The sequence below is a fragment of the Leuresthes tenuis genome, unplaced genomic scaffold (genome assembly GCF_036924035.1).
Source record: "Leuresthes tenuis unplaced genomic scaffold, fLeuTen1.0.hap1 SCAF_26, whole genome shotgun sequence".
NCBI lineage: Eukaryota > Metazoa > Chordata > Actinopteri > Atheriniformes > Atherinopsidae > Leuresthes > Leuresthes tenuis.
The window spans coordinates 306,505-334,072 of record NW_027325380.1 but is presented as its reverse complement, the minus strand read 5'-3'; the positions used below and the strand labels follow the sequence as shown (position 1 = coordinate 334,072).

At 46.8% G+C, this 27,568-nt stretch overlaps 1 pseudogene; it reads right to left on the bottom strand.

Annotated features, from left to right (window-relative positions):
- Positions 1–334: 334 nt before the first annotated feature.
- Positions 335–9,661, bottom strand: LOC140285125 (NLR family CARD domain-containing protein 3-like; annotated as a pseudogene).
- Between the last annotated feature and the right edge of the window lie 17,907 nt (positions 9,662–27,568).

Sequence of the window (27,568 nt, the reverse complement as noted above, 5' to 3'; positions counted from 1 at the left end):
CCTCCTCACACTGAGGATAAATCCCTCGGAGTTCACTGAGAGCGACGCACCGCTGCTGTGGAGTACGGCGACTCTCAGCGAAACTCTTCCACAACATCCCACAAACAAGCCCTAAATGAAGGAAAAGGAGGAACCAGCCGAGGCTACGATGAGCTCCTATCAAACAGTTGTGGACCGAGCAGCTAGCAGAACACGATGATGACGTTCTGCACGTTAAAGAGAGAAAGAGAAAGCAAACAACACAAATACGTCAACTGCATTAAATCAGCGTTTGCACCCTGCAAATGATCCATTATCCAGTGAGCAGATTTCCAGCATTTAAAGCCTTTAAATATCAGCCGTTCAAGTCCTCCTTCATGATGAGTGAAACAGGCGAAGACATCGTCAAACGCAGGCGAAAGTCCAACTGGTCCCAGGACCAGCTGCTACTGCTGGCCCAGTTTGTGCTGCAGAGGAGAGGGATTATTAAGGGGAACTTTGGCTCTGGGGGAAGAGCAGTAAAAAGTAAAGACAAGCGGGAGGCGTGGGAAGGAATATGCCTCAGCACGCTCCCAGCAGTGCGTCGCTATACTGAGGACTGCGAGAAGCGATGGTATGCCCTGCAATCACAGCGCAGGCTCCAGACTGCAGACCTTAAGAGAGCCGCCGCAGCTGCAGCTATGTCCTTTTTAACATTGCTCGCATTTATTTGGGACATGCATTTGCATGAGCTGCTTGACTCATTAGAATTTCCCCCACTGGGGGATGAATAAAGTATTTTCTATTCTATTCAACATACAATTAGTGAAGGCTACAGCAGCACGAAACGTTGTGAATGAACCTGAAATTTAATTTGTTGGAAGAGGATCTGCACCAAAGCCATCGTCTCCAGAACATTTGGTGTCGCTGCAGCCATTTTCCGACTCTTTGTGAACAGGTCTTACTGAGTTAGGAGTCCTCTGGAGGACTTTAAGCTCTCCTACAGTTAGGAGCTACTTTTAGGCTGAAGATCCTTTGTGAATACGGCCACTGACCTGTTGATAGACCGGTTCAGAGACTTGTATGAATCTCATTTTCTTCCACTCGGTTCACATTACATTCTGTACTGACATCAGTTTAGAACTGAAATATGTAACAAAGAAATATTCCTTTCAAAACCTTTTAACAGATCAGATCAGAACCGGTTCAGAGACTCTTGTATGCAGCCACATGAGGTTCTAACCCGGGACAGGAAGTGGGTGGAACTGATGGCGCTAGAAGTGATTTGATTGGTTTTGAGGTGTCTGATATTTACCACGTGTGTAAAGTTGTTCTGGGAAGTGATAAGAAGTCTGAGAACTAGCAGCTGTGTCGGGGAGTCTCGAGCTAAATCAGGACACTGAGAATAACAGACTCCCCAGTTAGTTTGTCCAGAAGAGGCTCAATAGATACGACCATCCGGGCTTCGTGGCTGCTGATGGGAACATGCAACATCTTCAAGGTCACCAAGAAGCGGCAGATTCTACTTAATGAGAGAAGCACCCACAGTAAGGCAGATTTTAGGGAGTTTTACCTGAGATTGTGTGGATCCTTCAGTGCGGCCCTCAGCAGCTTCACTCCTGAGGCTCCTGGATGGTTGTAGCTCAGGTCCAGCTCTCTCAGATGGGAGGGGTTGGAGGTCACAGCTTCAGCCAGAGAAGCACAGCCTTCCTCTGTGATCAGACATCCTGACAGGCTGCAGGCACACAGAACAACACTCATGGCAGATGGTACACACTATGCAGTCCATGCTCAGCATGGGTATATGTTGCCATTATAAGTGACAGTTCTGCAGATCAGCCTCTAAAGACTGAAACAATGACACTGAGGAATGGAGCGAGAGTCAAGCTGGGTGTGAATTACGGATTTTGACTCATCTACCAACTTTGGCTGGCTGTTAGATTATTACAGCATCCTAGCTGTGGTGCAAATGAAACCAAAGAAAAATCCCACGAGGGAGCTCCCTAATCCATAAAACCCACAGATAACCCCTTCAACTGGCTGCTCTGAATGTGTCTGTTGGCTTTCAGCTCCAACAGGTCATGAGTAGGATTTGACAAAAGACAACAAAAAGATCCTCTTGACAGGTTTTCCGTCGTCTTACAGCCGGTTGGAAACCTGACGAAAGACGGGAATCAATCCTGACCTGAGTGCTTCCAGTCTGCAGTTTGGATTCTTCAGTCCAGCAGACACCCGCTTCACTCCTGAATCCTGCAGGTTGTTGTTACTCAGGTCCAGTTCTGTCAGCCTTGAGGACGGGGAGCTGAGAGCTGAGGACAGAGCTGCACATCCTTCATCTGAGAGGTTACAGACGCTCAGCCTGAAGAGACAATTACAGAGAAACAGAACAGCTGCCATCAGAATTAATCACCTCTAATGCTGAATGTGGACTGAAAGGCAGCTTATAGGGAACAGCAGCTTTATAAGCCTGTGATCAGCTTTTAATGCTCTTTTTATTGCTTTTTCAGTTTTTGTAATTAACTTTGAAATTGATTCCATTCAGCATCTCACACACATTTTCCATGTATATGAATCATACAAATACTTCCTCCAAATAATACTCCAGGGATCATAAACTTAAATAGATTAAAATTCACAATTAAACTCAAACAAAAATGTTCTGCATCAGAGAGCCTAGTTTCCTGAAGTGAAGCTAAAGCAGACTTTTCTTCCTTTTAATTACGCGGCCCAGTCCCTGGACATTCCAAGGAGTAAGTTTCAGTGAACTAGACATGAGAGCCACAGAGCTGGGAAATGATTAAATAACTGTGCTGACTGCGGGGGAATTAAACACAATGCAAGCAGCTGTATGAGAGAATAAACCTCGACTCCAGTCATCCAACAAAAGGAAAATGAAACAAAGAATGGAAACAGCAGCGCCCCCCCTCCCCCATCCTGTCCCCGTACACAGGAGCAAACTACCCCAGAAGAAGTCACTGGGCGGACTTAACATAGTCCGAATCCTAGTTCAGCAGGTAGATCACAGGAACAACTGAGAGCCCGGAACAGTGTCCACAGCCCAGGCTGAGCAATAAACCGCTGAGAGACGCCCCAGAATGATTCAACTATTCTGTCAGAGTCCATGTGGGGGTCCCACAGTGTTCAGGGGGGCTCAGTGTGCATGTAGAGTCCGTCCTTTTCCATCAGAGCTGCTAACGACAGAGATGCAGAAGAAATTACCTCATTTAAGGGCATCCAAGAATGCGGCCGCAGACTCAGGGCTGTCAAAAAGGCGAATTTGCCCTTCGTGGAGACACCGGAGGCGGGCTGGGTCGGCAAATCCACGGGATTTCTTATGAGGATTTCTTATGGCGTTCCTTCATCGCTGCTCTGAGCACAGCCTCTCTTTGTGAATATCGCAGAAACCGGACCAAGACGCTTCTCGGGGGCTTCTCTGGGGCCGGAGCGGGAGCCAGGGCTCGATGGACGCGTTCAGTCTCCAGCGGGGGATAATCCGCAGGCAGGCCGAGTAAAGCCGCCAATGTTGTCTGGAGACAGTCCGCCAGAGGGATGTTGCCCTCCGCTTTCTCTGGAAGGTTCAGCATTTTTCAGCTTTTTACGACAGTTTCCAGGTCGTCAGTTTTCAGCTGCTTCCCTGTTTTTTCCACGGCGGCTGTGCAGGTGTCATGGCCCCTGCGGCTGTACTCTGGGGCGGAGACCCGATGCTCGACCTCTTCCATGTGCTTTTCCAGGTCCGTCCCTCGGTCGGAGCCGACAGAGAGCTCTCCACCGAAGTGACAAATACTTTGATTTCCTTCAGAGCATTGGTTGGTTAGCTTAACTCTGAGAAGTTAGCATCACCTTGGTTAGCCTCACCGGGACACATGGGGCCGCTGGTCGAGCAGTTTTCTTCTTAGCGGCGGAAGCCGACGAGGAAAAAACAGGAAACTCTTCATAGTGTTGCGCTCGAGGCATCTGTGAGGCACAGTTCGACCGATGGTACCGAGTTTACATGGAGAAAGTTCCTCATTTATCTGAAGCCTGGAGTGGAGAAAAGTCTCAAGCCCCCATCTTGGTCCGGGTCACGTGACCGCCCCCGTGCGGTGGTTTTTAATGCTCAAAGACATCATGAGTGGAACAAGGAGGCCACATGTGGCTGAGCCTTTCCACCTTGGAGCTGCAGCTGATCAGAGACAGTCTCAGAATCTGATTCAAACAGCAGAGGGTTTCATGGGGAACAAACCTGAGGAGCTGATCCCATCAGATCAATGCTGACTTCAGAGCTGCCACCAGGAACAAAGTCTAACATTTCTCAGCACATCGTTCCCTCTGGGATAATGCAATCATCTCAGTGATGTCATAATGTCTCTCTGATAGATCTCAGTGGGAAGTGTTGGCTGCCTCTAAACTGAGCTCCTCTCAGGTCCTGTTCACCATGTCCATAACTGACAGTTTCACACTGAGCTGATGGTCGTGTCCGTCTTTATGCTGATGACACAGTCCTCTTTATGGAGCTCAAACTATCAGCACGGACACTGAGAAACTGCAGCTTGTTGTCTTCAGAGAGCTTTTTGAGATGTGGAACTTGTTTCAGATGCAGATAATCCTGTTTTCTGCAGCTGTGACTGTGGATGGAACATTTACTGACTTTATAAATGAAGCTTTTTCTAATATTTGGACAGATGACAGACTCACTGTTAAACTCATGAATCAGATTGAAGTGACGTGTGTAAAACGGAGTTTTTGGACAGAAATTAGGCAGTTTTTCTGCACTGTGTGGACACAGAGTGGAGGAGGAAATGTTGATCTATCTGCATCCATCAGTCTCTACTCTGACACTCTGGATGCCATCTATCACTCTGCAGTCAGACCTGTGACAGGTTCACCTTCAGGTTCATCACTGCACTCTTCATCAGACTGTAGAGCGTCCTCTCTGTGGAAACTGCAGATGTGGAACTGATCAGATATGTTCTGCAGACTGACTTCAGTTCCAGGATCCATCAGTAAATCCTGAGCTTCGTTTTCATGGAACAAGGAACTGAATTTAAATACTTTGGTGTCCCTAAACAAGAAGAAGATGGAAAGCAGTGACAGCTACAGCTCACAGACTTTCTATCAGTGCTGTTAACAATTTCATCTGTTTTATCATGTGTTTGGAGAACTATTCTCACTCTGTGCTTAAGATTTCACCCTCTGATATCGTTTCCTTTTGGGATAAATAAAGTCTTTTTCATTTCATTCACTGACACATTTTAACTTCTTCTTTTGTAACATCACCTGTGACGACATGAACTCATCCCATTCTGCTGCAGCATGAACACAGCCTCACCTGAGAGTTTCCAGTCCACAGTTTGGACTCCGCAGCCCAGACAGCAGCTTCACTCCTGAATCCTGCAGGTCGTTGTTACTCAGGCCCAGTTCTGTCAGGCTGGAGGACTGGGAGCTGAGAGTTGAGGACAGAACTGCACATCCTTCATCTGAGAGGTTTGAGACGCTCAGCCTGAGGAGAAGATGTTAAATAGTCCTAAATTTAGTCACATTTAATGAAAACAGTCAAATAAGGGACGATAATGATATGAAGCTGCTCTGCAGCCACAAGTCAAAGTCACAGTCAAAGCTGAAATCAGCTGGAATGTTCAACTTTCTCATGTTTATCCTGTTATCTGATGAAAACAAGGGCTTTTCTCCAGATTTCACATGTTAAACAACATGTGTTTGTGGATGGAAATGACACGCTTTAAGAACACTACAACAAATTATCTGAATCATTTCCTGTAACTCTACCAGACTATAAATAAATGTTCCAGCCACAGTTCATGTGTGTGCTGTGCTGTGCACACTCGATCAGAGGAAAGTGACACAGGTCTGGAGACATTTTACTTTGTGGATTTTAAAACAGATCTGAAGATGTTTTCAGGTTCTTGCATCACAGAGACTGTATGAAGCTGAACCAGCAGAGAAACCTGACCTGAGAGCTTCCAGGTTACAGTGTGGACTCTGCAGTCCATCAGACAGCTGCTTCACTCCTGAGTCGTAGATCCTCAGGTCCAGTTCTGTCAGGCTGGAGGACGGGGAGCTGAGAGCTGAGGACAGAGCTGCACATCCTTTACCTGAGAGGATACAGCTGCTCAGTCTGAGGAGGGAATAATGAGATAAATCTGTGACTTTCTCTCCTATAAAACCAGCAGCAGTATATTCATACACATCCCTCTATCTCTGCACTTACACAGCTTTGTTGGAGGCTTTGACCACTGGCAGCAGCCTCAGAAGAGCCTCCTCTGAAGCAGAGTATTTATTCAGGTCAAACACATCCAGATGTTCTCCTGATGACAGTAAGATGAAGACCAGAGCTGACCACTGAGCAGGAGACAGATAACGTGTGGAGATACTTCCTGAACTCAGGGCCCGTTGGATCTCCTCCACCAGAGAACGATCATTCAGTTCATTCAGACAGTGAAACAGATTGATGCTTCTCTCTGCAGACAGATTCTTACTGATCTTCTTCTTGATGTAATAAACTGTTTCCTGATTGGTCTGTGAGCTACTTCCTGTTTGTGAGCTACTTCCTGTCTGTGAGCTACTTCCTGTCTGTGTCAGCAGGCCTCGTAGGAGCCTCTGATTGGTCTGCAGGGAAAGACCCAGGAGGAAGCGGAGGGACAGGTCCAGGTGTCCATTTGGACTCAGTAAGGCCTTGTTCACAGCACTCTGGTAGAATAGAGTCTCTTTCAGTGTTTCAGACTCCTGAGACGTTGATTCTTCTCCCATCAGGTTGACTCCAGAGCTGATGAAGGTCAGATGGACATGAAGAGCAGCCAGAAACTCCTGAACACTCAGATGGATGAAGCAGAACACCTTCTCCTGGTACAGCCCTCTCTATAAAGACCTGTGTGAACACTCCTGAGTACACTGAGGCTGCTGAGATATCGATGCCACACTCTGTCAGGTCTGATTCATAGAAGATCACGTTTCCTTTCTGCAGCTGCTCAAAAGCCAGTTTTCCCAGAGACTCAATCATCTTCCTGCTCTCTGGACTCCAGTGTGGATCTGTCTCAGCTCCTCCATCATACTTGACCTTCTTCACTTTGGCCTGAACCACCAGGAAGTGGATGAACATCTCAGTCAGGGTCTTGGGCAGCTCTCCTCCCTCTCTGGTTTCCAACACATCCTCCAGAACTGTAGCAGTGATCCAGCAGAAGACTGGGATGTGGCACATGATGTGGAGGCTTCGTGATGTCTGGATGTGGGAGATGATGCTGCTGGCCTGCTCCTTATCTCTGAATCTCTTCCTTAAGTACTCCTCCTTCTGTGGGTCAGTGAACCCTCTGACCTCTGTCACCATGCCAACACAGCCAGGAGGGATCTGATTGGCTGCTGCAGGCCGTGTGGTTATCCAGAGGCGAGCAGAGGGAAGCAGGTTCCCCCTGATGAGGTTTGTCAGCAGCACATCCACTGAGGTGGACTCTGTAGCATCAGTCAGGGGCTCCTTGCTGTGGAAGTCCAGAGGAAGTCGACACTCATCCAGACCATCAAAGATGAACACAACCTGGAACTGTTCAAAGCTGCAGATTCCTGCTTCTTTGGTTTCAGTAAAGAAGTGATGAACAAGTTCCACCAAGCTGAACTTTTTCTCTTTCAGCACATTCAGCTCTCTGAAAGTGAATGGAAACAGGAGCTGGATGTCCTGGTTGGCTTTGCCTTCAGCCCAGTCCAGAGTGAACTTCTGTGTTAAGACTGTTTTCCCAATGCCAGCCACTCCCTTTGTCATCACTGCTCTGATTGGTTCCTCTCTTCCAGGTGGGAGTTTAAAGATGTCTTCTTGTCTGATGGATGTTTCTGCTCTGCCTGCTTTCCTGGATGCTGCTTCAATCTGTCTGACCTCATGTTCATCATTGACCTCTCCAGTCCCCCCCTCTGTGATGTAGAGCTCTGTGTAGATCTGATTCAGAAGGGTTGGGTTTCCTGCTTTAGGAATCCCCTCAAACACACACTGGAACTTCTTCTTCAGAGCAGATTTAAGTTTATAAACTGGAGAAAGTTCTGAATGAAGACAAGAAATAACATCAGTAAACAGACATTTCCACCCTGTAAAGAATGAGTATTTGAACATGTGTTGTTCTGTGAGCTGAGACATCAGTAAATGTGTCATTTATCCAGCAGGTTAAATCTTTAGAGAAATCCTCTTACTGCTCTGCAGACGCTCAGCCAGCTCCTCCTGCTTCATTCTCCTCAGGAAGTGAACTGTGATCTTCAGTAATGCCTCTCTGCTGCTCCTCTGCTCTTCAGCCTCACCCTCCCTCTGACTCTCTAAGCATTCTGGGTAATCTGGACTCAGACCCTTCTGGATCTTCTTCAGCTCCTCCTTCACAAAAGTGAGCATGTTGTCCTCCAGCAGCTGGAACAGAATACTATATGAATGAGCCAATCAGACTGAAATCATGGAGCCAAACATCAGATCCATGTTGGACACACTGACAATCCGCTGGTCTGCAAAGTGCAGCCTGGAGATGACTGTGAACACAATAGATGGAAAAGTAGCTGTTGTACATGTACAGACCATAAATATGGAGTCCAGCTGTGTCTGATGCTGCTGGGCAGACTGACCACTGGGAACTTCTGAGCTCTGCTGGTCCACTCTGTGGAGGAATGATGAAGAATGAGCTCACATTGTGTCTGTCCACACAGAGACAAACACAAGGTAAAGGTCCATGAAGGGATGTGTGGATGTGAACAGTTAACGCAGCCATAAAGCAGCTGATTAACTCTGAAGCTGCACATCAGCAGCATCTGTGTTCCAGAAGATAAGAGCTCAGTGTGTCTCTAACAGTGGGAGGAAGCTGATGTCAGATGAGGGAATTAATAAAGAACTGGATCCATAAGAAGCATCGATAATTACTTTACATCACACACGATGACATCACTGCCATGACATCACTGCTGTGACATCACTGCCACATCACTGCGATGACATCACTGCCATGACATCACTGCCATGACATCACTATGATGACATCACTGCCATGACATCACTATGATGACATCACTGCCATGACATCACTGCCATGACATCACTATGATGACATCACTGCATGACATCACTGCCATGACATCACTGCCATGACATCACTATGATGACATCACTGCCATGACATCACTGCCATGACATCACTGCCATGACATCACTCTTCTGCTGCAGCCATTTTAACTATGACTCACTTGACTTTTCACCTTCTTTATAGAATATTTTGCTAATTAAGAATCCAGAAAATGCTTTTCTAGTAAAAATCAGCAGCTACATTTTCACATATTTCTGCATCGTTTCTCTTCTTCTGCTAAATTTTCACTGTTGGTTTTGCATTTCCCTTCTTTTCTTCTTCTTCTCTTGTTTTTAACCCTTTTACTGCTGAGACTTCTGCATCTTTTCAAACCTTTAACCAGTTCTTACCTACTTGGGCATCCTCTCCTGTGCTCTCATTACTTCAACCTATTCCAGCCCATTGTCTCTTTCCTCCAGTTTCCTGCCTTCATCCAGCTCCAGCTCCTTTCAGAAATACCTTTCAACTCTTTAATCAAGTCTTCACTTCTTCCAACAGCTTGGAATCATTCCGCTTTTTTTTTCTTTTAACATTCAAAGTCCTTCAACCCTTCAGTTCCTTCAGATGTTTTTTACTAAAGTTGAACTTTTTTCTGCTGCTTTGGCATCTTCAGGCGTCTTCATAACTTCCATCTTGAAGTAAAATGTGAGCCCATTTCCTTCCAGTCCATTGTTCAGATCAGCTGCTTTGCATTAAACCATTTTTCTTTCTTCTCTGTTTCCCATTTAACATCAGTGTTCTGGTGATCCATTTAACCTTTGACCTTTCTCATGAGAACTGTTCATCTCTGTGGTGAAATCGTCTTCAGCTCTCACTTCTGCACTTTTAAAATTCAATTTAAGGTCCAATTAGGCTGGAATTCATTTAATTTAACTCTCAGAATGACTCAGCAACATTTCAAGACTTTTCCCTTTAAATCCTTTTGTTGTTTTTAACCCTTCAGCTTTTCTTTGCTGACACTTCTGCCTTTTCCAATCAGCTTCAATTCGTTTCACTAATTTCTTTTTCCTTCAACCAAAGCCTTAGCCTCTCCTGTGTCCTCACCTGTGTCCTCTCTTGTGTCCTCTCTTGTCTCCTCACCTGTGTCTACTCCTGTGTCCTCACCTGTGTCCTCACCTGTGTCCTCACCTGTGTCCTCTCTTGTGTCCTCTCTTGTCTCCTCTCTTGTCTCCTCACCTGTATCCTCTCCTGTGTCCTCTCTTGTCTCCTCACCTGTGTCCTCTCCTGTGTCCTCTCCTGTGTCCTCTCCTGTGTCCTCTCCTGTGTCCTCACCTGTGTCCTCTCCTGTGTCCTCTCTTGTCTCCTCTCTTGTCTCCTCTCCTGTGTCCTCTCCTGTGTACTCACCTGTGTCCTCTCTTGTCTCCTCACCTGTGTCCTCTCCTGTGTCCTCTCTTGTGTCCTCTCTTGTCTCCTCACCTGTGTCCTCTCCTGTGTCCTCTCATGTGTCCTCTCTTGTGTCCTCACCTGTGTCCTCACCTGTGTCCTCTCTTGTGTCCTCTCTTGTCTCCTCTCTTGTCTCCTCACCTGTATCCTCTCCTGTGTCCTCTCTTGTCTCCTCTCCTGTGTCCTCTCCTGTGTCCTCTCCTGTGTCCTCTCTTGTCTCCTCTCTTGTCTCCTCTCCTGTGTCCTCTTCCGTGTACTCACCTGTGTCCTCTCTTGTGTCCTCTCTTGTCTCCTCACCTGTGTCCTCTCCTGTGTCCTCTCTTGTGTCCTCTCTTGTCTCCTCACCTGTGTCCTCTCCTGTGTCCTCTCTTGTCTCCTCACCTGTGTCCTCTCCTGTGTCCTGTCTTGTGTCCTCTCTTGTCTCCTCACCTGTGTCCTCTCCTGTGTCCTCACCTGTGTCCTCTCTTTTGTCCTCTCTTGTCTCCTCACCTGTGTCCTCTCCTGTGTCCTCTCTTGTCTCCTCTCTTGTCTCCTCTCCTGTGTCCTCTTCCGTGTACTCACCTGTGTCCTCTCTTGTGTCCTCTCTTGTCTCCTCACCTGTGTCCTCTCTTGTGTCCTCTCGTGTGTCCTCTCCTGTGTCCTCTCTTGTGTCCTCTCTTGTGTCCTCTCTTGTCTCCTCACCTGTGTCCTCTCCTGTGTCCTCTCTTGTGTCCTCTCTTGTCTCCTCACCTGTGTCCTCTCTTGTGTCCTCTCCTGTGTCCTCTCCTGTGTCCTCTCTTGTGTCCTCTCTTGTGTCCTCTCCTGTTTCCTCACCTGTGTCCTCTCTTGTCTCCTCACCTGTGTCCTCTCTTGTGTCCTCTCCTGTGTCCTCTCCTGTGTCCTCTCTTGTGTCCTCTCTTGTGTCCTCTCCTGTTTCCTCACCTGTGTCCTCTCCTGTCTCCTCACCTGTCTCCACTCCTGTGTCCTCACCTGTGTCCTCACCTGTGTCCTCTCCTGTGTCCTTACCTATGTCCTCTCCTGTGTCCTCTCTTGTGTCCTCTCTTGTGTCCTCTCCTGTGTCCTCTCCTGTCTCCTCTCCTGTGTCCTCACCTGTGTCCTCTCTTGTCTCCTCTCTTGTCTCCTCACCTGTGTCCTCTCTTGTGTCTTCTCCTGTGTCCTGTCTTGTGTCCTCTCTTGTCTCCTCACCTGTGTCCTCTCCTGTCCTCACCTGTGTCCTCACCTGTGTCCTCTCTTGTGTCCTCTCCTGTGTCCTCACCTGTGTCCTCTCCTGTGTCCTCACCTGTGTTCTCTCCTGTGTCCTCTCTTGTCTCCTCACATGTGTCCTCTCCTGTGTCCTCTCCTGTGTCCTCACCTGTGTCCTCTCCTGTGTCCTCACCTGTGTCCTCTCTTGTCTCCTCTCTTGTCTCCTCACCTGTGTCCTCTCCTGTGTCCTCACCTGTGTCCTCTCTTGTGTCCTCTCTTGTCTCCTCTCTTGTCTCCTCACCTGTATCCTCTCCTGTGTCCTCTCTTGTCTCCTCACCTGTGTCCTCTCCTGTGTCCTCTCCTGTGTCCTCTCCTGTGTCCTCACCTGTGTCCTCTCCTGTGTCCTCTCTTGTCTCCCCTCTTGTCTCCTCTCCTGTGTCCTCTCCTGTGTACTCACCTGTGTCCTCTCTTGTGTCCTCTCTTGTCTCCTCACCTGTGTCCTCTCCTGTGTCCTCTCTTGTGTCCTCTCTTGTCTCCTCACCTGTGTCCTCTCCTGTGTCCTCTCATCTGTCCTCTCTTGTGTCCTCACCTGTGTCCTCACCTGTGTCCTCTCTTGTGTCCTCTCTTGTCTCCTCTCTTGTCTCCTCACCTGTGTCCTCTCCTGTGTCCTCTCTTGTGTCCTCTCTTGTCTCCTCACCTGTGTCCTCTCTTGTCTCCTCTCCTGTGTCCTCTCCTGTGTCCTCTCCTGTGTCCTCTCTTGTCTCCTCTCTTGTCTCCTCTCCTGTGTCCTCTTCCGTGTACTCACCTGTGTCCTCTCTTGTGTCCTCTCTTGTCTCCTCACCTGTGTCCTCTCCTGTGTCCTCTCTTGTGTCCTCTCTTGTCTCCTCACCTGTGTCCTCTCCTGTGTCCTCTCTTGTCTCCTCACCTGTGTCCTCTCCTGTGTCCTCTCTTGTGTCCTCTCTTGTCTCCTCACCTGTGTCCTCTCCTGTGTCCTCACCTGTGTCCTCTCTTTTGTCCTCTCTTGTCTCCTCACCTGTGTCCTCTCTTGTCTCCTCACCTGTGTCCTCTTCTGTGTCCTCTCTTGTGTCCTCTCCTGTGTCCTCTCTTGTGTCCTCTCTTGTGTCCTCTCTTGTCTCCTCACTTGTGTCCTCTCCTGTGTCCTCTCTTTTGTCCTCTCTTGTCTCCTCACCTGTGTCCTCTCCTGTGTTCTCTCCTGTGTCCTCACCTGTGTCCTCTCCTGTGTCCTCAACTATGTCCTCTCTTGTGTCCTCTCTTGTGTCCTCTCCTGTGTCCTCATCTGTGTCCTCTCCTGTCTCCTCTCCTGTGTCCTCTCTTGTGTCCTCACCTGTTTCCTCAGCTGTGTCCTCTCCTGTGTCCTCACCTGTGTCCTCTCTTGTGTCCTCTCTTGTCTCCTCACCTGTGTCCTCACCTGTGTCCTCACCTGTGTCCTCACCTGTGTCCTCTCCTGTGTCCTCACCTGTGTCCTCTCTTGTGTCCTGTCTTGTGTCCTCTCCTGTGTCCTGTGTCCTCACCTGTGTCCTCACCTGTGTCCTCTACTGTCTCCTCTCCTGTGTCCTCTCTTGTCTCCTCTCCTGTGTCCTCACCTGTGTCCTCTCCTGTGTCCTCTCCTGTGTCCTCTACTGTTTCCTTACCTGTGTCCTCTCCTGTCTCCTCACCTGTCTCCACTCCTGTGTCCTCACCTATGTCCTCTCCTGTGTCCTCTCTTGTGTCCTCTCTTGTGTCCTCTCCTGTGTCCTCTCCTGTCTCCTCTCCTGTGTCCTCTCTTGTATCCTCTCTTGTGTCCTCTACTGTGTCCTCACCTGTGTCCTCTCCTGTGTCCTGTCTTGTGTCCTCTCTTGTCTCCTCACCTGTGTCCTCACCTGTGTCCTCACCTGTGTCCTCTCTTGTGTCCTCTCTTGTGTCCTCTCCTGTGTCCTCACCTGTGTCCTCTCCTGTCTCCTCTCATGTGTCCTCTCTTGTCTCCTCTCCTGTGTTCTCACCTGTGTCCTCTCCTGTGTCCTCACCTGTGTCCTCTCCTGTCTCCTCTCCTGTGTCCTCTCTTGTCTCCTCTCCTGTGTCCTCACCTGTGTCCTCTCCTTTGTCCTCTCTTGTGTCCTCTCCTGTGTCCTCTCCTGTGTCCTCACCTGTGTTCTCTCCTGTGTCCTCTCTTGTCTCCTCACCTGTGTCCTCTCCTGTGTCCTCTCCTGTGTCCTCACCTGTGTCCTCTCCTGTGTCCTCACCTGTGTCCTCTCTTGTCTCCTCTCTTGTCTCCTCACCTGTGTCCTCACCTGTGTTCTCTCCTGTGTCCTCTCTTGTCTCCTCACCTATGTCCTCTCCTGTGTCCTCTCCTGTGTCCTCACCTGTGTCCTCTCCTGTGTCCTCACCTGTGTCCTCTCTTGTCTCCTCTCTTGTCTCCTCACCTGTGTCCTCTCCTGTGTCCTCTCTTGTCTCCTCACCTGTGTCCTCTCCTGTGTCCTCTCTTGTGTCCTCTCTTGTCTCCTCACCTGTGTCCTCATCTGTGTCCTCTCCTGTCTCCTCTCCTGTGTCCTCTCTTGTGTCCTCACCTGTTTCCTCAGCTGTGTCCTCTCCTGTGTCCTCACCTGTGTCCTCTCTTGTGTCCTCTCTTGTCTCCTCACCTGTGTCCTCTCCTGTGTCCTCTCCTGTGTCCTCACCTGTGTCCTCACCTGTGTCCTCTCCTGTGTCCTCACCTGTGTCCTCTCTTGTGTCCTGTCTTGTGTCCTCTCCTGTGTCCTGTGTCCTCATCTGTGTCCTCACCTGTGTCCTCACCTGTGTCCTCTCCTGTCTCCTCTCCTGTGTCCTCTCTTGTCTCCTCTCCTGTGTCCTCACCTGTATCCTCTCCCGTGTCCTCACCTGTGTCCTCTCCTGTCTCCTCTCCTGTGTCCTCTCTTGTCTCCTCTCCTGTGTCCTCACCTGTGTCCTCTCCTGTGTCCTCTCTTGTGTCCTCTCTTGTGTCCTCTCCTGTGTCCTCACCTGTGTTCTCTCCTGTGTCCTCTCTTGTGTCCTCTCCTGTGTCTTCACCTGTGTCCTCTCTTGTGTCCTCTCTTGTATCCTCTCCTGTGTCCTCTCTTGTCTCCTCTCCTGTGTCCTCTCCTGTGTCCTCTCTTGTCTCCTCTCTTGTCTCCTCTCCTGTGTCCTCTCCTGTGTCCTCACCTGTGTCCTCTCCTGTGTCCTCACCTGTGTCCTCTCCTGTGTCCTCACCTGTGTCCTCTCTTGTATCCTCTCTTGTGTCCTCTCTTGTGTCCTGTGTCCTCTCCTGTGTCCTCACCTGTGTCCTCTCCTCTCTCCTCTCCTGTGTGCTCTCTTGTCCCCTCACCTGTGTCCTCACCTGTGTCCTCTCCTTTGTCCTCACCTGTGTCCTCACTTGTGTCCTCTCTTGTCTCCTCTCTTGTCTCCTCACCTGTGTCCTCTCCTGTGTCCTCACCTGTGTCCTCACCTGTGTCCTCTCTTGTCTCCTCACCCGTGTCCTCTCCTGTGTCCTCTCCTGTGTCCTCACCTGTGTCCTCTCTTGTGTCCTCTCTTGTCTCCTCACCTGTGTCCTCTCCTGTGTCCTCACCTGTATCCTCACCTGTGTCCACAGTAATTTCCTGTCTCTGGTCCACGGTAATGTTCTGTCTCTGGTCCACGGTAATGTTCTGTCTCTGGTCCACGGTAATGTTCCGTTTCTGGTCCACGATAATGTTCTGTTTCGGTTTCACGGTAATGTTCTGTCTCTGGTCCAAGGTAATGTTCGGTTTCACGGTAATGTTCCGTCTCTGGTCCACGATAATCATCTTTTTCGGTTTCACGGTAATGTTCCGTTTCTGGTCCACGATAATGTTCTGTTTCTGTTTCACGGTAATGTTCCGTTTCTGGTCCATGATAATGTTCTGTTTCACGGTAATGTTCTGTCTCTGGTCCATGGTAATGTTCTGTCTCTGGTCCACGGTAATGTTCGGTTTCTAGGTAATGTTCTGTCTCCGGTCCACGGTAATGTTCTGTCTCTGGTCCAGGGTAATGTTCTGTCTCTGGTCCACGGTAATGTTCGGTTTCACGGTAATGTTCCGTCTCTGGTCCACGATAATGTTGTGTTTCTGTTTCACGGTAATTTTCCATTTCTGGTCCACGATAATGTTGTGTTTCTGGTCCACGATAATGTTCGGTTTCACGATAATGTTCCGTTTCTGGTCAACGATAATGTTCTGTTTAGGTTTCACGGTAATGTTCTGTCTCTGGTCCATGATAATGTTCCGTCTCTGGTCCACGATAATGTTCTGTCTCTGATCCACGATAATGTTCTGTCTCTGGTCCACGATAATGTTCCGTTTCTGGTCCACGATAATGTTCTGTTTCGGTTTCACGGTAATGTTCTGTCTCTGGTCCACGGTAATGTTGTGTTTCTTTTTCACGGTAATGTTCCGTTTCTGGTCCACGATAATCTTCTGTTTCGGTTTCACGGTAATGTTCCGTTTCTGGTCCACGATAATCTTCTGTTTCTGTTTCACGGTAATTTTCCGTTTCTGGTCCATGATAATGTTCTGTTTCACGGTAATGTTCTGTCTCTGGTCCATGGTAATGTTCTGTCTCTGGTCCACGGTAATGTTCGGTTTCAAGGTAATGTTTTGTCTCTGGTCCACGGTAATGTTCGGTTTCAAGGTAATGTTCTGTCTCTGGTCCACGGTAATGTTCTGGCTCTGGTCAACGGTAATGTTCTGTCTCTGGTCCACGGTAATGTTCGATCTCTGGTCCAAGATAATGTTCGGTTTCACGGTAATGTTCGGTGTCTGGTCCACGATAATGTTCTGTTTCGGTTTCACGGTAATGTTCGGTTTCTGGTCTATGATAATGTTCGGTTTCACGGTAATGTTCTGGTCCACGGTAATGTTTTGGTCCACGGTAATGTTCCGTCTCTGGTCCACAGTAATGTTCCGTATCTGGTCCATGGTAATGTTCGGTTTCACGGTAATGTTCCATTTCTGGTCCACGGTAATGTTCTGTCTCTGGTCCACGATAATGTTCGATTTTTGGTCGACGATAATGTTCGGTTTCACGGTAATGTTCCGTCTCTGGTCCATGATAATGTTCGGTTTCACGGTAATGTTCCATTTCTGGTCAACGGTAATGTTCTGTCTCTGGTCCACGATAATGTTCGATCTCTGGTCCACGATAATGTTTGGTTTCACGGTAATGTTCCGTCTCTGGTCCACGATAATGTTGTGTTTCTGTTTCACGGTAATGTTCCTTTTCTGGGCCACGATAATATTCTGTTTCGGTTTCACGGTAATGTTCTGTTTCTGGTCCACGGTAATGTTCTGTCTCTGGTCCACGGCAATGTTTGGTTTCACGGTAATGTTCCGTCTCTGGTCCAGGATAATGTTGTGTTTCTGTTTCACGGTAATGTTCCATTTCTGGTCCACGATAATGTTGTGTTTCTGGTCCACGATAATGTTCGGTTTCACTATAATGTTCGGTTTCTGGTCAACGATAATGTTCTGTTTAGTTTTCACGGTAATGTTCTGTCTCTGGTCCTTGATAAAGTTCTGTCTCTGGTCCACGATAATGTTCTGTCTCTGATCCACGATAATGTTCTGTCTCTGGTCCACGATAATGTTCCGTTTCTGGTCCACGATAATGTTCTGTTTCGGTTTCACGGTAATGTTCTGTCTCTGGTCCACGGTAATGTTGTGTTTCTGTTTCACGGTAATGTTCTGTCTCTGATCCACGATAATGTTCTGTCTCTGGTCCACGATAATGTTCCGGTTCTGGTCCACGATAATGTTCTGTTTCGGTTTCACGGTAATGTTCTGTCTCTGGTCCACGATAATGTTCCGTTTCTGGTCTACGATAATCTTCCGTTTCTGATCCACGATAATGTTCTGTTTTGGTTTCAAGGTAATGTTCTGTCTCTGGTCCACGGTAATGTTCCGTTTCTGGTCAACGATAATGTTCTGTTTCGGTTTCACGGTAATGTTCTGTCTCTGGTCCACGGTAATGTTGTGTTTCTGTTTCACGGTAATGTTCCGTTTTTGGTCCACGATAATCTTCTGTTTCGGTTTCACGGTAATATTCCGTTTCTGGTCCACGATCATGTTCTGTTTCTGTTTCACGGTAATGTTCCGTTTCTGGTCCATGATAATGTTCTGTTTCATGGTAATGTTCTGTCTCTGGTCCATGGTAATGTTCTGTCTCTGGTCCACGGTAATGTTCGGTTTCAAGGTAAATTTCGGTCTCTGGGCCATGGTAATGTTCTGTCTCTGGTCCACGGTAATGTTCTGTCTCTTGTCCACGGTAATGTTTTGTCTCTGGTCCACGGTAATGTTCAATCTCTGGTCCACGATAATGTTCGGTTTCACGGTAATGTTCCGTGTCTGGTCCACGATAATGTTCTGTTTCGATTTCACGGTAATGTTCGGTCTCTGGTCCACGATAATGTTCGGTTTCACGGTAATGTTCTGGTCCACGGTAATGTTTTGGTCCACGGTAATGTTCCGTCTCTGGTCCACAGTAATGTTCCGTATCTGGTCCATGGTAATGTTCGGTTTCACGGTAATGTTCCATTTCTGGTACACGGTAATGTTCTGTCTCTGGTCCACGATAATGTTCGATTTCTGGTCGACGATAATGTTCGGTTTCACGGTAATGTTCCGTCTCTGGTCCACGATAATGTTCGGTTTCACGGTAATGTTCCATTTCTGGTCCACGGTAATGTTCTGTCTCTGGTCCACGATAATGTTTGGTTTCACGGTAATGTTCCGTCTCTGGTCCACGATAATGTTGTGTTTCTGTTTCACGGTAATGTTCCGTTTCCGGTCCACGATAATGTTCTGTTTCGGTTTCACAGTAATGTTCTGTCTCTGGTCCACGGTAATGTTCTGTCTCTGGTCCACGATAATGTTTGGTTTCACGGTAATGTTCCGTCTCTGGTCCACGATAATGTTGTGTTTCTGTTTCACGGTAATGTTCCGTTTCTGGTCCACGATAATGTTCTGTTTCGGTTTCACGGTAATGTTCTGTCTCTGGTCCACGATAATGTTCCGTCTCTGGTCCACGATAATGTTCTGTCTCTGATCCACGATAATGTTCTGTCTCTGGTCCACGATAATGTTCCGGTTCTGGTCCACGATAATGTTCTGTTTCGGTTTCACGGTAATGTTCTGTCTCTGGTCCACGATAATGTTCCGTTTCTGGTCCACGATAATGTTCCGTTTCTGGTCCATGATAATGTTCTGTTTCACGGTAATGTTCTGTCTCTGGTCCATGGTAATGTTCTGTCTCTGGTCCATGGTAATGTTCCGTTTCTGGTCCACGATAATGTTCTGTTTCGGTTTCACGGTAATGTTCCGTTTCTGGTCCACGATAATGTTCTGTTTCTGTTTCACGGTAATCTTCCGTATCTGGTCCATGATAATGTTCTGTTTCACGGTAATGTTCTGTCTCTGGTCCATGGTAATGTTCTGTCTCTGGTCCACGATAAAGTTCGATCTCTGGTCCACGGTAATGTTCGGTTTCAAGGTAAAGTTCGGTCTCTGGTCCACAATAATGTTCTGTCCATGGTCCACGGTAATGTTCTGTCTCTGGTCCACGGTAATGTTCTGTCTCTGGTCCACGGTAATGTTCTGTCTCTGGACCACGGTAATGTTCTGTCTCTGGTCCACGATAATGTTCGGTTTCATGGTAATGTTCCATCTCTGGTCCACGATAATGTTCTGTCTCTGGTCCACGGTAATAATCCGTCTCTGGTCCACGGTAATGTTCTGTCTCTGGTCCACGGTAATATTGTTTCTCTGGTCCACGGTAATGTTCGATCTCTGGTCCACGATAATGTTCGGTTTCACGGCAATGTTCTGTCTCTGGTCCACGATAATGTTCTGTTTCTGTATCACGGTAATGTTCCGTTTCTGGTCCACGATAATGTTCTGTTTCGGTTTCACGGTAATGTTCCGTTTCTGGTCCACGATAATGTTCTGTTTCTGTTTCACCGTAATGTTCCGTTTCTGGTCCATGATAATGTTCTTTTTCACGGTAATGTTCCGTTTCTGGTCCATGATAATTTTCTGTTTCATGGTAATGTTCTGTCTCTGGTCCATCGTAATATTCTGACTCTGGTCCACGGTAATGTTCGGTTTCAAGGTAAAGTTCGGTCTCTGGTCCACAGTAATGTTCTGTCTCTGGTCCACGGTAATGTTCTGTCTCTTGTCCACGGTAATGTTCTGTCTCTGGTCCACGGAAATGTTCTGTCTCTGGTCCACGGTAATGTTCTGTCTCTGGTCCACGGTAATGTTCGATCTCTGGTCCACAATAATGTTCTGTTTCACGGTAATGTTCCGTTTCTGGTCCACGATAATGTTCTGTTTCGGTTTCACGGTAATGTTCTGTCTCTGGTCCATGGTAATGTTCCGTTTCTGGTCCATGATAATGTTCTGTTTCGGTTTCACGGTAATGTTCCGTTTCTGGTCTACGATAATGTTGTGTTTCTTTTTCACGGTAATGTTCCGTTTCTGGTCCACGATAATGTTCTGTTTCGGTTTCACGGTAATGTTCCATTTCTGGTCCACGATAATGTTCTGTTTCGGTTTCACCGTAATGTTCCGTCTCTGGTCCACGGTAATGTTCCGTCTCTGGCCCACGAAAATGTTGTGTTTCTGTTTCACGGTCATGTTCTGTCTCTGGTTCACGGTAATGTTCTGTCTCTGGTCCACGCTAATGTTCTGTTTCTGTTTCACGGTAATGTTCCGTTTCTGGTCCACGATAATGTTCTGTTTCGGTTTCACGGTAATGTTCCGTTTCTGGTCCACGATAATGTTCTGTTTCGGTTTCACGGTAATGTTCTGTCTCTGGTCCACGGTAGTTTTCTGTTTTGGTTTCACGGTAATGTTGGGTTTCACGGTAATGTTCGGTCTCTGGTCCACGGTAATGTTCGGTTTCACGGTAATGTTCGGTCTCTGGTCCACGATAATGTTCGGTTTGACGATAATGTTCGGTTTCACGGTAATGTTCCGTTTCTGGTCCACGATAATGTTCTGTTTCGGTTTCACAGTAATGTTCGGTTTCTGGTCCACGATAATATTCTGTTTCGGTTTCACGGTAATGTTCCGTCTCTGGTCCACGGTAATGTTCCGTCTCTGGTCCACGATAATGTTGTGTTTCTGTTTCACGGTAATGTTCCGTTTCTGGTCCATGATAATGTTCTGTTTCATGGTAATGTTCTGTCTCTGGTCCATGGTAATGTTCTGTCTCTGGTCCACGGTAATGTTCGGTTTCAAGGTGAAGTTCGGTCTCTGGTCCACAGTAATGTTCTGTCTCTGGTCCACGGTAATGTTCCATTTCTGGTCCACGGTAATGTTCTGTCTCTGGTCCAGGATAAAGTTCGATCTCTGGTCCACGATAATGTTCGGTTTCACGGTAATGTTCCGTGTCTGGTCCACGATAATGTTGTGTTTCTGTTTCACGGTAATGTTCCGTTTCTGGTCCACGATAATGTTGTGTTTCTGGTCCACGATAATGTTCGGTTTCACGATAATGTTCCGTTTCTGGTCCACGATATTGTTCTATTTAGGTTCCACGGTAATGTTCTTTCTCTGGTCCACGATAATGTTCCGTCTCTGGTCCACGATAATGTTCTGTCTCTGATCCACGATAATGTTCTGTCTCTGGTCCACGATAATGTTCCGTTTCTGGTCTACGATAATCTTCCGTTTCTGATCCACGATAATGTTCTGTTTTGGTTTCAAGGTAATGTTCTGTCTCTGGTCCACGGTAATGTTCCGTTTCTGGTCAACGATAATGTTCTGTTTCGGTTTCACGGTAATGTTCTGTCTCTGGTCCACGGTAATGTTGTGTTTCTGTTTCACGGTAATATTCCGTTTCTGGTCCACGATAATCTTCTGTTTCGGTTTCACGGTAATATTCCGTTTCTGGTCCACGATCATGTTCTGTTTCTGTTTCACGGTAATGTTCCGTTTCTGGTCCATGATAATGTTCTGTTTCACGGTAATGTTCTGTCTCTGGTCCATGGTAATGTTCTGTCTCTGGTCCACGGTAATGTTCGGTTTCTGTATCACGGTAATGTTCCGTTTCTGGTCCACGATAATGTTCTGTTTCGGTTTCACGGTAATGTTCCGTTTCTGGTCCACGATAATGTTCTGTTTCTGTTTCACCGTAATGTTCCGTTTCTGGTCCATGATAATGTTCTTTTTCACGGTAATGTTCCGTTTCTGGTCCATGATAATTTTCTGTTTCATGGTAATGTTCTGTCTCTGGTCCATCGTAATATTCTGACTCTGGTCCACGGTAATGTTCGGTTTCAAGGTAAAGTTCGGTCTCTGGTCCACAGTAATGTTCTGTCTCTGGTCCACGGTAATGTTCTGTCTCTTGTCCACGGTAATGTTCTGTCTCTGGTCCACGGAAATGTTCTGTCTCTGGTCCACGGTAATGTTCTGTCTCTGGTCCACGGTAATGTTCGATCTCTGGTCCACAATAATGTTCTGTTTCACGGTAATGTTCCGTTTCTGGTCCACGATAATGTTCTGTTTCGGTTTCACGGTAATGTTCTGTCTCTGGTCCATGGTAATGTTCCGTTTCTGGTCCATGATAATGTTCTGTTTCGGTTTCACGGTAATGTTCCGTTTCTGGTCTACGATAATGTTGTGTTTCTTTTTCACGGTAATGTTCCGTTTCTGGTCCACGATAATGTTCTGTTTCGGTTTCACGGTAATGTTCCATTTCTGGTCCACGATAATGTTCTGTTTCGGTTTCACCGTAATGTTCCGTCTCTGGTCCACGGTAATGTTCCGTCTCTGGCCCACGAAAATGTTGTGTTTCTGTTTCACGGTCATGTTCTGTCTCTGGTTCACGGTAATGTTCTGTCTCTGGTCCACGCTAATGTTCTGTTTCTGTTTCACGGTAATGTTCCGTTTCTGGTCCACGATAATGTTCTGTTTCGGTTTCACGGTAATGTTCCGTTTCTGGTCCACGATAATGTTCTGTTTCGGTTTCACGGTAATGTTCTGTCTCTGGTCCACGGTAGTTTTCTGTTTTGGTTTCACGGTAATGTTGGGTTTCACGGTAATGTTCGGTCTCTGGTCCACGGTAATGTTCGGTTTCACGGTAATGTTCGGTCTCTGGTCCACGATAATGTTCGGTTTGACGATAATGTTCGGTTTCACGGTAATGTTCCGTTTCTGGTCCACGATAATGTTCTGTTTCGGTTTCACAGTAATGTTCGGTTTCTGGTCCACGATAATATTCTGTTTCGGTTTCACGGTAATGTTCCGTCTCTGGTCCACGGTAATGTTCCGTCTCTGGTCCACGATAATGTTGTGTTTCTGTTTCACGGTAATGTTCCGTTTCTGGTCCATGATAATGTTCTGTTTCATGGTAATGTTCTGTCTCTGGTCCATGGTAATGTTCTGTCTCTGGTCCACGGTAATGTTCGGTTTCAAGGTGAAGTTCGGTCTCTGGTCCACAGTAATGTTCTGTCTCTGGTCCACGGTAATGTTCCATTTCTGGTCCACGGTAATGTTCTGTCTCTGGTCCAGGATAAAGTTCGATCTCTGGTCCACGATAATGTTCGGTTTCACGGTAATGTTCCGTGTCTGGTCCACGATAATGTTGTGTTTCTGTTTCACGGTAATGTTCCGTTTCTGGTCCACGATAATGTTGTGTTTCTGGTCCACGATAATGTTCGGTTTCACGATAATGTTCCGTTTCTGGTCCACGATATTGTTCTATTTAGGTTCCACGGTAATGTTCTTTCTCTGGTCCACGATAATGTTCCGTCTCTGGTCCACGGTAATGTTCGGTTTCACGGTAATGTTCGGTCTCTGGTCCACGATAATGTTCGGTTTGACGATAATGTTCGGTTTCACGGTAATGTTCCGTTTCTGGTCCACGATAATGTTCTGTTTCGGTTTCACAGTAATGTTCGGTTTCTGGTCCACGATAATATTCTGTTTCGGTTTCACGGTAATGTTCCGTCTCTGGTCCACGGTAATGTTCCGTCTCTGGTCCACGATAATGTTGTGTTTCTGTTTCACGGTAATGTTCCGTTTCTGGTCCATGATAATGTTCTGTTTCATGGTAATGTTCTGTCTCTGGTCCATGGTAATGTTCTGTCTCTGGTCCACGGTAATGTTCGGTTTCAAGGTGAAGTTCGGTCTCTGGTCCACAGTAATGTTCTGTCTCTGGTCCACGGTAATGTTCCATTTCTGGTCCACGGTAATGTTCTGTCTCTGGTCCAGGATAAAGTTCGATCTCTGGTCCACGATAATGTTCGGTTTCACGGTAATGTTCCGTGTCTGGTCCACGATAATGTTGTGTTTCTGGTCCACGATAATGTTGTGTTTCTGTTTCACGGTAATGTTCCGTTTCTGGTCCATGATAATGTTCTGTTTCATGGTAATGTTCTGTCTCTGGTCCATGGTAATGTTCTGTCTCTGGTCCACGGTAATGTTCGGTTTCAAGGTGAAGTTCGGTCTCTGGTCCACAGTAATGTTCTGTCTCTGGTCCACGGTAATGTTCCATTTCTGGTCCACGGTAATGTTCTGTCTCTGGTCCAGGATAAAGTTCGATCTCTGGTCCACGATAATGTTCGGTTTCACGGTAATGTTCCGTGTCTGGTCCACGATAATGTTGTGTTTCTGTTTCACGGTAATGTTCCGTTTCTGGTCCACGATAATGTTGTGTTTCTGGTCCACGATAATGTTCGGTTTCACGATAATGTTCCGTTTCTGGTCCACGATATTGTTCTATTTAGGTTCCACGGTAATGTTCTTTCTCTGGTCCACGATAATGTTCCGTCTCTGGTCCACGATAATGTTCTGTCTCTGATCCACGATAATGTTCTGTCTCTGGTCCACGATAATGTTCCGTTTCTGGTCTACGATAATCTTCCGTTTCTGATCCACGATAATGTTCTGTTTTGGTTTCAAGGTAATGTTCTGTCTCTGGTCCACGGTAATGTTCCGTTTCTGGTCAACGATAATGTTCTGTTTCGGTTTCACGGTAATGTTCTGTCTCTGGTCCACGGTAATGTTGTGTTTCTGTTTCACGGTAATATTCCGTTTCTGGTCCACGATAATCTTCTGTTTCGGTTTCACGGTAATATTCCGTTTCTGGTCCACGATCATGTTCTGTTTCTGTTTCACGGTAATGTTCCGTTTCTGATCCATGATAATGTTCTGTTTCACGGTAATGTTCTGTCTCTGGTCCATGGTAATGTTCTGTCTCTGGTCCACGGTAATGTTCGGTTTCTGTATCACGGTAATGTTCCGTTTCTGGTCCACGATAATGTTCTGTTTCGGTTTCACGGTAATGTTCCGTTTCTGGTCCACGATAATGTTCTGTTTCTGTTTCACCGTAATGTTCCGTTTCTGGTCCATGATAATGTTCTTTTTCACGGTAATGTTCCGTTTCTGGTCCATGATAATTTTCTGTTTCATGGTAATGTTCTGTCTCTGGTCCATCGTAATATTCTGACTCTGGTCCACGGTAATGTTCGGTTTCAAGGTAAAGTTCGGTCTCTGGTCCACAGTAATGTTCTGTCTCTGGTCCACGGTAATGTTCTGTCTCTTGTCCACGGTAATGTTCTGTCTCTGGTCCACGGAAATGTTCTGTCTCTGGTCCACGGTAATGTTCTGTCTCTGGTCCACGGTAATGTTCGATCTCTGGTCCACAATAATGTTCTGTTTCACGGTAATGTTCCGTTTCTGGTCCACGATAATGTTCTGTTTCGGTTTCACGGTAATGTTCTGTCTCTGGTCCATGGTAATGTTCCGTTTCTGGTCCATGATAATGTTCTGTTTCGGTTTCACGGTAATGTTCCGTTTCTGGTCTACGATAATGTTGTGTTTCTTTTTCACGGTAATGTTCCGTTTCTGGTCCACGATAATGTTCTGTTTCGGTTTCACGGTAATGTTCCATTTCTGGTCCACGATAATGTTCTGTTTCGGTTTCACCGTAATGTTCCGTCTCTGGTCCACGGTAATGTTCCGTCTCTGGCCCACGAAAATGTTGTGTTTCTGTTTCACGGTCATGTTCTGTCTCTGGTTCACGGTAATGTTCTGTCTCTGGTCCACGCTAATGTTCTGTTTCTGTTTCACGGTAATGTTCCGTTTCTGGTCCACGATAATGTTCTGTTTCGGTTTCACGGTAATGTTCCGTTTCTGGTCCACGATAATGTTCTGTTTCGGTTTCACGGTAATGTTCTGTCTCTGGTCCACGGTAGTTTTCTGTTTTGGTTTCACGGTAATGTTGGGTTTCACGGTAATGTTCGGTCTCTGGTCCACGGTAATGTTCGGTTTCACGGTAATGTTCGGTCTCTGGTCCACGATAATGTTCGGTTTGACGATAATGTTCGGTTTCACGGTAATGTTCCGTTTCTGGTCCACGATAATGTTCTGTTTCGGTTTCACAGTAATGTTCGGTTTCTGGTCCACGATAATATTCTGTTTCGGTTTCACGGTAATGTTCCGTCTCTGGTCCACGGTAATGTTCCGTCTCTGGTCCACGATAATGTTGTGTTTCTGTTTCACGGTAATGTTCCGTTTCTGGTCCATGATAATGTTCTGTTTCATGGTAATGTTCTGTCTCTGGTCCATGGTAATGTTCTGTCTCTGGTCCACGGTAATGTTCGGTTTCAAGGTGAAGTTCGGTCTCTGGTCCACAGTAATGTTCTGTCTCTGGTCCACGGTAATGTTCCATTTCTGGTCCACGGTAATGTTCTGTCTCTGGTCCAGGATAAAGTTCGATCTCTGGTCCACGATAATGTTCGGTTTCACGGTAATGTTCCGTGTCTGGTCCACGATAATGTTGTGTTTCTGTTTCACGGTAATGTTCCGTTTCTGGTCCACGATAATGTTGTGTTTCTGGTCCACGATAATGTTCGGTTTCACGATAATGTTCCGTTTCTGGTCCACGATATTGTTCTATTTAGGTTCCACGGTAATGTTCTTTCTCTGGTCCACGATAATGTTCCGTCTCTGGTCCACGATAATGTTCTGTCTCTGATCCACGATAATGTTCTGTCTCTGGTCCACGATAATGTTCCGTTTCTGGTCTACGATAATCTTCCGTTTCTGATCCACGATAATGTTCTGTTTTGGTTTCAAGGTAATGTTCTGTCTCTGGTCCACGGTAATGTTCCGTTTCTGGTCAACGATAATGTTCTGTTTCGGTTTCACGGTAATGTTCTGTCTCTGGTCCACGGTAATGTTGTGTTTCTGTTTCACGGTAATATTCCGTTTCTGGTCCACGATAATCTTCTGTTTCGGTTTCACGGTAATATTCCGTTTCTGGTCCACGATCATGTTCTGTTTCTGTTTCACGGTAATGTTCCGTTTCTGGTCCATGATAATGTTCTGTTTCACGGTAATGTTCTGTCTCTGGTCCATGGTAATGTTCTGTCTCTGGTCCACGGTAATGTTCGGTTTCTGTATCACGGTAATGTTCCGTTTCTGGTCCACGATAATGTTCTGTTTCGGTTTCACGGTAATGTTCCGTTTCTGGTCCACGATAATGTTCTGTTTCTGTTTCACCGTAATGTTCCGTTTCTGGTCCATGATAATGTTCTTTTTCACGGTAATGTTCCGTTTCTGGTCCATGATAATTTTCTGTTTCATGGTAATGTTCTGTCTCTGGTCCATCGTAATATTCTGACTCTGGTCCACGGTAATGTTCGGTTTCAAGGTAAAGTTCGGTCTCTGGTCCACAGTAATGTTCTGTCTCTGGTCCACGGTAATGTTCTGTCTCTTGTCCACGGTAATGTTCTGTCTCTGGTCCACGGAAATGTTCTGTCTCTGGTCCACGGTAATGTTCTGTCTCTGGTCCACGGTAATGTTCGATCTCTGGTCCACAATAATGTTCTGTTTCACGGTAATGTTCCGTTTCTGGTCCACGATAATGTTCTGTTTCGGTTTCACGGTAATGTTCTGTCTCTGGTCCATGGTAATGTTCCGTTTCTGGTCCATGATAATGTTCTG